Below are 12,959 nucleotides of genomic sequence, written 5' to 3'. Positions count from 1 at the left end.
AACTTTCTACACCTCGGTACAATCATCACTCATTCTGTTACACTTTGACAAAAATAGTCCCAAACTGCTCCAACTCTCTCCGTAACACAATCCCTTGAGTCCTGACAAAGCTCTTGTAAGTCTTCTCTCCACTCTTTCCAGCTCGATGCCATCTTTCCTAAACCAGGGTGACCAAAGCAGAACACGATATTCAAGATAAAGATTAGCTTTATTTGTCACATGGACATCGAAACAGCCAAACATACAGGGAAATGCTTTGTTTTTGCATCAGCGACCAACACGTTCCGAGGATTGTGCAAGCTTCCCGCAGTTCTGGCCGGAAATGCTCAGGTGGATGAATACTTCCACTGCCGACATAGCATACTCAAGCTCTCTTAAGGCTGATTTATACATGTGCGTACGGGCTACACCGTAACCCTGATTTTCACTTCTGCTCGCTCTACGCCGTGGCGAGCATGCGTTGGTGTACGCCAAAACGCTAGTTGGCGGTGGGGTTTCTATGCCACTGTGTTGAGTTTCTGCGTGAGAGACACGGACGAGGAAATGCATTTCAAACAATTCCACATGTCGGCAGGTAGATTTGACGATTTGGTTCATCTATTTCACATCGGTGTACGCACAGCCTACAGACATGGCGGAGAAGAAGCAACCGGAAATGCGTAGGAGGAAATGCGATGCTACCAAGCGGACCAATCACAGTTGTTGCTGTCTGCGTCGCCGCGACGCGTGAGTAACTTTTCCGGATAGGTGCACTTCACCCTATGGCGTAGGGTATGGTGTAGGGTACGCGTTACCTTATGGCGTAGGGTATGGCGTAGGGTACGTGTTACCTTATGGTGTAGGTGCGACGCACAAGTATAAATCAGCCTTTACTCTCACACTACCCACGCGGTCATGGGGAGAACGTTCAAACTCCTCTCACACAGCACGGGGAATTGGTCATCCACTTAGCTATCATGCACTGGGTTCACCAACGTCTCGTACTACTGAAACATAACATCCCAACTTCGATTCTCAGTTCCCTGATGTTCCTGCACACTTGATTCCTACACTTGTCTGTCAGCTACAAAAAAGTACAGCACAGGAATGGGCCATTCAGTCCTTCTGGACTATTCTGGAGTTTAACACCCATACTGGACCCCTGACAAACTTCCATCTCACCCCTTCAAAAGCCCTTGCTGTTCCTTACACTTCACGGTTCCCTCTAAATGTTTGGTTTTAATAGCCACAATATGACAGTAAGTTCCACAGTCATATAAAACTTCAGCTTGGCCATGCTTTGAGTGGAGGTTCCTGTTCTGGTCCTCTCATTACTGGGTGCATGTGGAGGCTTTTGGAGGGGGTGGAGTAGAAGCTTACCAGGGTGATGACGAGTTTAGAGGGCACGTGCTACAAGGAGAGGCTGGACGAACTTGCATTGTTTTGTCTGGTGTGTTCGAGGCTCGGGGTGGGGGGGGGGGTGCCTGATAGAGTTTTATAAAATTAGGCTGTCAAAATCTTCCCCCAGAATAGATATATGGAATTAGAAATACAGTGTGGAGCAGGCCCATTTGGTCCAATGAGTCTGCACCACCCAGCCGCCCACTTATTTAATACAGGACAATTTACAATGACAATTCGCCTACTAACTGCCATGTTTACGGGAGGAAACCGGAGCACCCAGAGGAAACCCATGCGGTCACAGGGAGAACGTACAAACTCCTTAAAGATGGTGCTGGAATTGAACTCTGAGCTCCAGAAGTCCCTGAGCTGTTATAGGTTCATGCTACCGTGGCACCAATGGATTCAACATAAAGAAAAGAAGGAATGACTGTTTCCTAGCAACCCAAACCAGATTTCAGGCCAAATGGGTAGTCGAGCGCTCTGCCTGAGCTGATTACCTGCCCCTCTTCCGAGGTTACATCTGTGCCCATATGATCCTGGAGAAGGAACACACAGTATCCATGGTTAGATTGGGGAATATCTGGGTCCACTCAGGGTTTCGAGTGGGCTCTGGATAGGTGACTGTGTTATAATTCAAAACGAATGCCCGTGACTTCCGATTCCGATTTATTTACCACCTTTACATTAAATCACACAGTGAAATGCGCGAAGTGTGTTAACGAGCAACACAACTGAAGGATGTGCTGAGGGCAGCCCACAAGAGTTGCCACACATTCCGGTGCCGACATAGCACACCCACAAAGCTCTGCAGAACAACACAAGCAACAACAACAGACCACAGCAGGGACAAAATAACAGCAGCACCAAAGCCCCCTCCCATTGTGGGAGGTAGTGGGCGAGCATTTCCAGTCAGGCTTACAGAAGAGCTCCCACCATTCCTGTCAGGTACAATCTGTGGCCTAGTAGGCCTTGTTCTGAATTACACCAGCCAGTACGTGTTCTAGCAAGGGATTATTTTAGTTTTCCTTAATGAAATTCTGTTGTCAAATAATTAATCTTGGTCCCACAGAGGTTGTCAAACGCAAGTCAAGACAGCCGCTAATTTTTCACCGGGTGGTTCTGTGACAACCTGCCAGGCACGTAGCCGTGTTCAAATATGTAATTGTGTGACAGTTTACTTCTGCATGTTTAAGGAGGGAGTTTCACAGTCAGTCAAATCTGCTTCAAGATGATTAGATACCTCTGCAACTCATACCAGCTCCGTAAGCCTGTGGGGCCAGAATTCTCAGGCTCGTTCCGCTTCCTGTGGTGTGTTTACTGAAACCTCTTTCGCTGTGGACTGCTGTTCTCAAGAGTCCTGATGTGGTCTTTAACACTAATACAGGTTCTCTGCTTGCTTAGCTCTACCGTCTGCCCAGTTCACTGTCATCTCACCGTAACTCCCGTCAGGTAGCATTTTAGCATCAGTGTCCCATTCCCCTTCTGCCCCCTCAAAAAGGCGGCATCCATCGTTAAGGACGTCCATCATCCAGGACGTGCCCACTTCTCATTGCTACCATCAGGGTGGAGGTACAGGAGCCTGAAGACACACACTCAATGATTCAGGAACAGCTTCTTCCCCTCCGCCATCAGTTTTCTGAATGAACCACAGACACCTGAACACTACCTTGTTATTTGTAGGCTTGTTCAATGAGCTGGAGGTTAGGCCACGCATGTTTTGTCACCAGTCGAGGTGACATTGTGGTGAGAGACATTGACGAGGATGGTTTGGACCCAGCTGCTGGAATATCTGAGGCTGGAATCGAGACACGGTATCAAGCTGGGGTGAGAACTGAGCAAAAACAAAATGCTAGATCATATCTCCAGCTAGGCTTATGATTGAACACCAAACCTCAGTTCAGGTGGTCCCTGAATACTCAGTTCTCAGTGGCCAAAATGTGACTGCCAATTAGTGGAACTGCCCTGAACCCTTACTGGGGCCTCACCCTCTATCCTTACTCCGGAGAGTTAGAGTGACTAAATCCTGGAAGATGGGAGCCTCGTAACAGGATCCCCTCCCCTACGACCTGACGGACCTGGCTGCTCGGCGAGGCGGTGATGACAGTCCTGGATGAGAGCCAGATCTCTTTCAGGCACTCAGCATCTCTCCTCAGGTCCAAGTCCTTCCCAGTCCACAAGGTATTGCCAAACACCCCGAACGGTACGTGTCCAAAAATCTTCTCACAGTTCCCCCTCATAAACCTGGGTGGTGGTGGGTCTAAGGGGCTGGTACAGATAGGTTTTAATTTGAAGGTGTGGAAGGTGGTATTGGTCTTTAGGGTCTGAGGGAGCTGCAAGGGGTAAGCTATCGGGTTTACTTTTGTCAGAACTTTGGAGGGACCAATGAACTTGGGCATCAACTTTCTAGATTCCACCCAGAGAGGCAAATCATGAGTGGACTGCCAGACCCGCAGCTTGGGCTGTAAAACGGGTCCCTGTCTCCTCCTAGCAACACACACAAAATGCTGGAGGAACTCCGCAGGCCAGGCAGCATCTATGGAAAAGAGTACAGTCGACGTTTTGGGCTGAGACCCTTCGGCAATTCCTGTCTTCTCCTTCTGTTCAGCTGTTCTCTGTCATCTGGGTAGAGGTTAGCAAAGCCCTAATCCATTTTTGTTTCAATGTTAGATGAGACCTTCAGCTTCAGGGACCCCAACCTCGGCCGCCTGTTCCAGAAAGAGAGGTGGAGGACAACCAAACTGGCACTTGAACGGTGTCATCCTGTGCATCAAATGCAGTAAGGTGTTGTGGGCGACCTCTGCTCACATCAGATGGTCACACCATTCAGGTCTTGCTGAGGCCAGGCATCTTAGGGTAGGTTCTGCTCCATTTGGCCGTTGGACTGCGGGCGAAGCCCACAGGAAAGACTTGTTGTTGCCCCTATCAGCTTACAGAATTCCCTCTGGAAATGTGACGCAAATTGTGGACCACTTTCCGAGACAACGTCCGCCAGAAAACCACGGATTCTGGTCCAGGACAATTTTGGACATCTCTGCTGCAGATGGTATCTTATCCAAGGCAATGAATCTACAGGCCTTTGAAAATTGATTGACAACTACCATGATGACAGTCTTCCTCCTGGAAGATGGAAAACCCATGACAAAGTCCATGGAGATGTATGCCCAGGTCTGCCTGGAACAGGTAGAGGATGGAGGAGCCCTTGAGGTTGGGTAGAGGGATCCTTGTTCCAGGTGCACGCCTCATAATGTAGGACTTCTTTTGCTATTCCGGGCCACCAATACCTTCTCTTGAGGAACTCGAGCATCTTGGCAATTGCTGGGTGATCGGTCATTCTCGATGAATGTCCCCACTAGAGTAACTGGAGCTTTGGACAAACGGTTGAGCTAGAGGACCACCCTTAGGCGTTTCCCCCTGTGCCTGGGCCTTGCAAACAAACTCATCGATTTCCCAACAGATTGGCCCCATCACCTTCGCTTGCGGTAAAATGCTGGTAGGTTGCTCCTCTCCTTCGGGTTTGTCGAACTGACAAGACAAGGCATCTAGTTTTCGAGTCTTTGCCCCCAGTCGATAGGTCAGACAAAGTTAAAATGGCTGAAGAAAAGTGACCGTCTGGCCTGCCTGGAATTCAGTCCTTTGGCCTCCTGAATATATGCAAGGCCCAGAGAGCACAAAAGCCTTCACCTGCCTCAAGTTCTTACCCCAAAGTGGGTGGACACGTTTTATAGGCACTGGGTATATATACAGTATAGTGATATAGATCACTAAGGTATTTTGTGTGATTTGTTGATTTGTGGCAGCAATACTGTGCAAGACATAAAAATTATTGTAGGTTACAAAAATAGTGAGGTAGTATTCATAGGCCATTCAGAAAGCAGATGGCATTTTGTAATAACTGGTTCCTAAACAGTTGAGTGTGTGTCTCCATGCTCCTGTACCGACTCCCTGATGGTAGTAAAGAGAAGCAGACATGTCCTGGATGGTAAGGGTTCTTAATAGTGGTGACACCTTCTTGAGGTATTGCCTGTTGCCCTCGATGGAGATTCAAGATTCATGTTTATTTATTGTGTGCACATCAAATATTAGAGTGAAATGCATTGTTTGCACGGTCAGCCGACACAGTCTGAAGACACGCTCGGACAGCCCTCGGGCTTCCAGTGCCAACGTCGGCAGCTTACTGGTGAGGCCTCACTTGGAGTATTGTGAGCAGTTTTGGGCCCCTTATCTGAGAAAGGATGTGCTGACATGGGAGAGGGCTCAAAGGAGGCTCGCGAACACGATTCCAAGACTGAAGGGCTTGTCATGTGAAGAGCGCTTGATGACTCGAGGCCTGTATTCACTGGAATTCAGAAGAATGAGAGGTGACCTCATTGAAGCCTATTGAATGGTGAAAGGCCTCGATAGAGTGGATGTGGAGAGGATGCTTCCTATAATGGGAGAGTCTAAGACCAGAGGCCACAGCCTCAGAATAGAGGGGTGTCCTTTTAGAACGGAAATGAGGAGGAGGTTCTTTAGCCAGAGAGAGGTGAATCTGTGGAATTCTTTGCCACAGGCCACTGTGGAGGCTAAGTTCTTATGTATATTTAAGGCAGGGGTTGATAGTTTCTTGATTGGTCAGGGCATGAAGGGATACGGGGGGGGGTGGAAGCTAGGTGATTGGGGCTGAGAGGAATGATAAATCAGCCATGATGAAATGGCAGAGCAGACTCTTTGGAATGTGGGAGGAAACCAGAGCACCTGGAGGAAATCCACGCAGTCACGGGTAGAGTGTACGAACTCCTTACATGAGTAAGGAGTAAGGGTGGGAACTGAACTCCAATTTACAGCTAGCGCTACATTTTTATTTATTTTGAGAAATGGAACTGAATAGGCTCTTCAGGCCTTTCGAGCCTTCTGGTACACCTTTGGACCGTTGGAGGATACTGGAGCTCCTGGAGAAAACCCACGCATTCCATGGCAAGGACATCGAAATTGAACTCTGAACTCCAATGCCCCGAGCTGTAGTAAGTTCGAACTAACCCCTACACGACTGTGACGCCCTACTTTTAGTTGTCAAAATCATCGCGGTGTTGCTAAACTCTGCTGATTAGGGAGGTGCTGGTTGGGTCATGAATTCTGGTGCCAAAATATTATGCTCACAATGCTTGGCAGAATGATGCAGGACACAACAGGGAACAAGAGAACAGCAGCTAAACAAGCCTCGTTCCTCCCTCCCACTGGAGCTTGGCATTTGAAATCTGGCTTGACTTGCCTTGCATTTTACCAGCAACAAACACATCCACTGGAATGGTCCATGCACTCGTTTTGATTTAAGTAGGCTAACCCAGCACCCAGCAGAGATTGAACCCATCCCCTGGGTCAGCAGGGATGCTGAAGTGTCCCACGGGAATATCTTCATCTTGCGATAATGACAGCAGATAAGGGTCAGAAGACCCAAGCATATCTACAACACCCCCGGGCTGAGCCAGAGGGAATATGTGTTTCTCTAGCTCTTTCAAACCTGGGACGGCAGGGTAGGGTAGCGGTTAACACGGTTGCTCTACAATGCCTGCGCTCACTGATCGGGCTTCAATTCCCACCGCTGTCTGTAAGGAGTCTGCCCGTGTTCTCCCCCTGAGTGTGTGTGTTTCCGCTGGGAGCTCCAGGTTTTATTTTATTTGTTGAGATGCAGCGCAGTGTAGGCCATTCTGGCCCTTTGATCCACACTGCCTAGCAACCCACTGATTTAATCCTATCCTAATCATGTGACTACTTAGCCTACCACCTGAAACATCTTCAGACAGTGGGAGGAAACCGGAGCAGCCGGTCACATGGTCACATGGTCACAGGGCGAATGAACAAACTCCCTACAGACAGGGGTGGGAATTGAACCCTGGTCACTGGTACGGTAAAGCGTTGAAATAACCACTACAGTACCATGCTGCCCCTTTCCTCCCACATTCCAAAAACGATGTACGGGTTAGGCTTAGTGACTTGTGGGCGCCTGAAGCGTGGTGACACTTGCGGGCTGCCCCCGGCTCATCCTCGCTGATTTGTTTTGACGCAAATGACGCATTTCACTCTATGTTTCGACGTACGTGACAAATAAAGCTGATCTCTTCAATTTCCTTAGTCAATGAAAGCCCAACTTTGGGGAAAAGTTACTGCAATGCACATACACTCAGTGGCCACTGTATTAGGTGTACCTGTCTAGCTGGGGTGTTTACTCACCCACCCCCAAAATGAGTAAAATATCTGTTCCCAACACCAGCTGCCAAGGCTTTGTGTATGAAAAATCCTGGAGGTCTCAATTCACTTGTAAGTGCTGAAGCAAAGCAAAGCAGTAACCAATAAATAAATGATGAAGTGTATGCATTTATTTCAATCAGTTATGCCCAAAAATCAATGGAAACTGAGACTAACTTTATAGGCTTTTAAGGAGAGAATTCTTGATTACAGTATTGGTCCACTTACTGAACGCTGACCAAATTGTTGTAGATGTACATTCTGTGATACGTGGAGACAGATGTCTGGCGTATGTCTGCCATGGACACTGTGTAGTACGGCCAACCTTGTCCACACCCATTTCTCAGTCTCAGAGCCTCCTAGGAGCTATTTCCAAGGGGAACAGCTCTTCTTTAGGTCCCACGTCGGAAAGCTGACATAGACTCCTTCTCGCTTTGTCCCAAATCAGAAAGCTGAGGTGGAGACCTCCTTGTTTTGGTCCTGAGTCCAAAAGCTCTGGCTCAAGCCAGCCGAGGCCTTGAGTCACACAAATTGGTTTGAAATTCCCACACCCAGCAGCTGGGAAGTGCTACGCTGTCAAAGGCGTGGTATTACAGATGGTACCTGACCACCGTATTCTTCGGCTGTGGGTGACCCCACAACCCTATTTCAAAGAGAGCCCTTGCTTTGTCCGAGTTAAAAAATATTCCTCAAGTGTAGCAGTTAATGTAACTTTTATAGTACAAGTGACAGGTTCAGTTTCCACCCCTGTCTGTGAGGAGTTTGTACGTTCTCCCCGTGACCATGTGGGTTTCCTCCGGGTGCTCCGGTTTCCTCCCACAGTCCAAAGATATATGAGTTAGGGTTAGTAAGTTGTGGGTATGTGATGTTGGTGCTGGGGGCATGGTGCCACTTATGGGCTGCCCCCAGTAAATCTGCAGATTATGTTGGTCGTTGACGCAAATGACACATTTCACTGTACGTTTCGACGTTTCAATGACGAAAGAAGCTCACCTCCCTCGTCTCCAATCATTATCAATGGGTTATCTGGACTTTAACGAATTGCTGCTGGAGGGAGCTTGCCATGGGCAAACTGGCAACCAGATGTCATAGAGACATGCAGCCCAGCCTGGAAACAGGCCATTCAGCCCATCAAATCCGCACCAACATGCAAGCATCCATTTTACATTTATCCTACACCATTTTGTTCTCCGCATGTTCCAATTAACTGCCCACAGATTCCATCCCTCAACGAAACACTAGGGGCAAGATTCAAGATTCAAAATTCAAATTTATTTATGACACGTTCATGGAAAGAAGCAGTGAAATCAACATTAACCACAAATACAGCTGAGGAGCCAGCATGCAAGTGCTTTCTGACGCTAACATGCCATGCACACGATGCTCGGCAGAACACACAGAGCACAGCAAACAACAACAGCAAAATAAAAGTTCAAAGTAAATGTATTAGCAAAGTAACATAACGTCAACATATTCGACCCTGAGGCTCATCTTCTTGTGGGCATACTCAATAAATCCATGGAATAACCATAATGGAGTCGATGAAAGACCGCACCAACTTGGGCATTCAACCGGTAAGGAAAAGACAACTGTGCAAATACAGAAAGAAGAAATAATCAATCAATAAACAAACAAATAAATAAATAAATAATAGATATCAAGAACACGAGATGAAGGGTTCTTGAAAGTGAGTCCATAACTTGTAGGAACAATTCAATGAAGGGACAAGTGAAGTTGAGAGAAGTTATTCTCACTGGTTCAAGAGCCTGATGGTTAAGGAGTAATAACTGTTCCTGAGCCTGGTGGTGTGAGTCCTGAGGCTCCTGTACATTCTTCCTGATGGCAGAAGCAAGAAGAGAGCATGGCCTGGGTGGTGGGGGTCCCTGATGATGGGTGCTGCTTTCCTGCAACAGCAGTCTGTGTAGATGTGCTCAAAGGTGAGGGGAGTTTTACCCATGATGGACTGGGCCGTATCCACTACTTTTTGTAGGATTTTCTTTAATAGAACAATAATAATAATAATAACAACCATAATTGAATCAGACCATGTCAACTTGGGCATTCAATCAGAGTGCAAAAGACAATAAACTGTGCAAATACACAAAGAAGTGAGTCCACTGGTTGTGGGAACATTTCAGTGATGGGGCGAGTGAAGCTATCCCCTTTGGGTCAACAGCTGATGGTAAGGGTCGAGGCTCTGTGATTTCCTCCCGACAGGTCCTCCAACGCCAGGACCGGCTACCTTCAGACTCAGGCTGAGACTCACTGACATCTGGCCTTTGACGTCCCCAGTGGACTCGCAGAGTCAGGCTCTGGCCAACGGGCCTTGTCTTCCGATTAACCCTTGGGATTGATGTCAGGGTCCGCAGATCACCGCACACTTTGACTCAGAATCAGAATCAGGTTTAATATCACCGACATATGTTTCATGACATTTGTTAACTTAGTGGCAGCTGTACAACACACTACCTGATAATATAGAAAAAATAAATAAGTAAATCAATTACAGTAGGTATATATATGTATGCTAAATAGTTACATTAAAAACAGTGCAAAAGCAGAAATAATTTTTTTAAAGTGAGGTGGTGTTCATGGGTTCAATGACCATTTAGGAATCGGATGGCAGAGGGGAAGAAGCTGTTCCTGAATCACTGAGTGTGTGCCTTCAGGCTCCTGTACCCCCTCCCTGATGGCAGAGGGGAAGAAGCTGTTCCTGAATCACTGAGTGTGTGCCTTCAGGCTCCTGTACCTCCTTCCCGATGGTAACAATGAGAAGGGGGCATGTCCTGGGTGATTGGGGTCCTTAATCATGGACACCACCTTTCTGAGGCACTGCTCCTTGAAGACGTCTTGGATACTATGGAGGCTAGTACTCATGATGGAGCTGACTGAGTTTACAACTTTCTGTAGCGTATTTTCATCCTGTGCAGTAGACACACCCCCTAGCAGACAGTGATGCACCCTGTCAGAATGCTTTCCATGGTACATCGGTAGAAGTTTTCGGGTGTTTTGGGTGACAAACCAAATCTCCTCAAACTCCTAATGAAATATAGCTGCTGCCTTGCCTTCTTTTTAGCCGCATTGATCTGTTGGGACCACGTTAGAACCTTAGAGATTTTGACACCCAGGAACTTGAAAACGCTCACATCTGATCACTTTATGAGGTTTGGTTTGTGTTCTCTCATCATACCCTTTATGAAGTCTGCGATGAGCTCTTTGGTCTCATTGGCGTTGAGTGCAGTGTTGTTGCTGTGACACCACTCAACTAGGTGGTGTATCTCGCTCCTGTACGCCCTCTCGTCTCCATCTGAGATTCTGCCAACAATGCTTGTATTATTGGCAAACTTATAGATACCTAGCCACCCAGTCATGGGTATATAGAGAGAGTAGATCAGTGGGCTAAGCACACATCCCTGAGGTGAGCCAGTGTTGATTGTCAGCGAGGTGGAGACGTTATTACCATCTGCACAGACTGTGGTCGTCCCAAACCTGCACATTAAGAAGGGGATGGAAAAGTGAGCACACAGAGTGAGCCCCCACCATCACAGGAGAAAGTGCAATTCCACACCGATGACACGGGTGCTCAGGACCGAACCTGGTGTTCTGGAGCCAAGAGACAGCAGCTCAACAGCAGTGACACTTCAACAGAAGTACTTTGGAATGGTCTGAGCGCCACTACATAAACGCAACATTCTTTTGGACTATCTTGTGACAATAACAAACACTGCTTTGTCACCATCATAAATAACACAAGAGAGAGTGGTTTGGAGAAATCAGCTTATGCAACATGTAATCAACTGACTGCAGTGTGATGAAAGGTCAATGATCTGAATCATTAACTCTTTCTCTCCCCACGGCTACTACCTGATCTGCTGAGTGTTTACCGCATTTCTCCTTTATTTCAGAATTCCAGCATCTGCAGTATTTAGTGTCTACATGAAGTAAATCAGTAAATTGGTTTATTTCTGCACCCAGGCCAGGCTCTCTTTGCACTGCTGCCATCAGGAAGGAGGTACAGGAGCTTTAGGATTCTCACCATCAGGTTCAGGAACAGTTATTGCCCCAGAAACAGCAGGCTTTTGAACCAGAGGGGAGAACTTCATTCATCATCACTTCCCCATCATCGAAATGTTTCCACAACCAATGGACTCACTTTCAAGGACTCTTCATCTCATTTTCTCAAAATGTATTGCTTATTTATTAACTATTATTATTTATTTATTTTTGTATTTGTAGTTTGTTGTTTCTGTACTCTGGTTGAATGCCCGAGTTGGTGGTTTGTCATTGATTCGGTTATGGTTATTATTCTATAGATTTATTGAGTATGCCCACAAGACAATGAATCTCAGGGTTGTATATGGTGACATATATGTACTTTGATAATAAATTTACTTTGAACTACGAACATGGTCTTGAATTTGGTAAATTGTTTCTTTTATTGGCAGATTGGCCGTCATAAATCAACGTATTGACTACAGGAGATGGGACGTTATGTTGAAGTTGTATAAGGCATTAGTGAGGTCACATTTGGAGTTTTGTGCACGGTGATAGTTACCTACCTACAGGAAAGACATTAATTAAGACTGAAAGGATAGAAAATATTGACAAGGATGGTGCCAGGATGTGAGTAATAGTGAGAGGTTGAATGGCTTAGTATTTTATTCCCTGGAGTGTAGGAGATGGCGAGGAGGTGAGGGGGACATTGGGATTGAACTCCAGACTCAGACATTGCACCAACCACTACTTGAAGTTGCTCATCCCTTCCACCCCTCAGTGGACCGGTGTGTGTTCTCCTAACGTCGACTCCCTGAAATCCACAATCAGCCTCTACACACAATTATCCTCAAAGGCAGGCATATCCTCGAGGACGTCTGTTCCTCTCCACCATTGTCATAGTTGGTGAAGAGTGCAGTCTGTGGCAGATCTCTAGTGACAACCCACCAGTGAGATGGTCCTGTTTACTTCCATTCCTTGCATCCAACCAAAAGTCAGTTCTCAGCCTTATCAGCACTTTACCCTACAACTGCGTGCGTTCTACCGGCTTCCTATGTCGGGCCTTAGCAGAACCCTGTCTGAAAATCCAAATGAATGCGCAATAGTTCAGTCAAACGCGAGACCCCTTTCATAGACGGCTGGGATGGGAAGAGTTGTCTTGCACAGCAAAACGTCGGGGGCGTGGAGGCTCAGTCACGGAGGGTGTTCAAGGAAGAGCTTGATGGATTTATTTCAGATATTAATGAAATGGAACGACAGGGAAGTGGTGCCGTGGTAAAAGATTATGTGAATAGCAGAGAATCTGAAGGGCTGAATGGCCTGGTCCTGCTTCACAAGACCATATCAAACAGAAACAGAAT

Source organism: Hemitrygon akajei, chromosome 30 (genome assembly GCF_048418815.1).
Source record: "Hemitrygon akajei chromosome 30, sHemAka1.3, whole genome shotgun sequence".
Lineage (NCBI taxonomy): Eukaryota > Metazoa > Chordata > Chondrichthyes > Myliobatiformes > Dasyatidae > Hemitrygon > Hemitrygon akajei.
The sequence above is the reverse complement of the archived record's forward strand: the minus strand, read 5'-3'. Positions refer to the sequence as shown.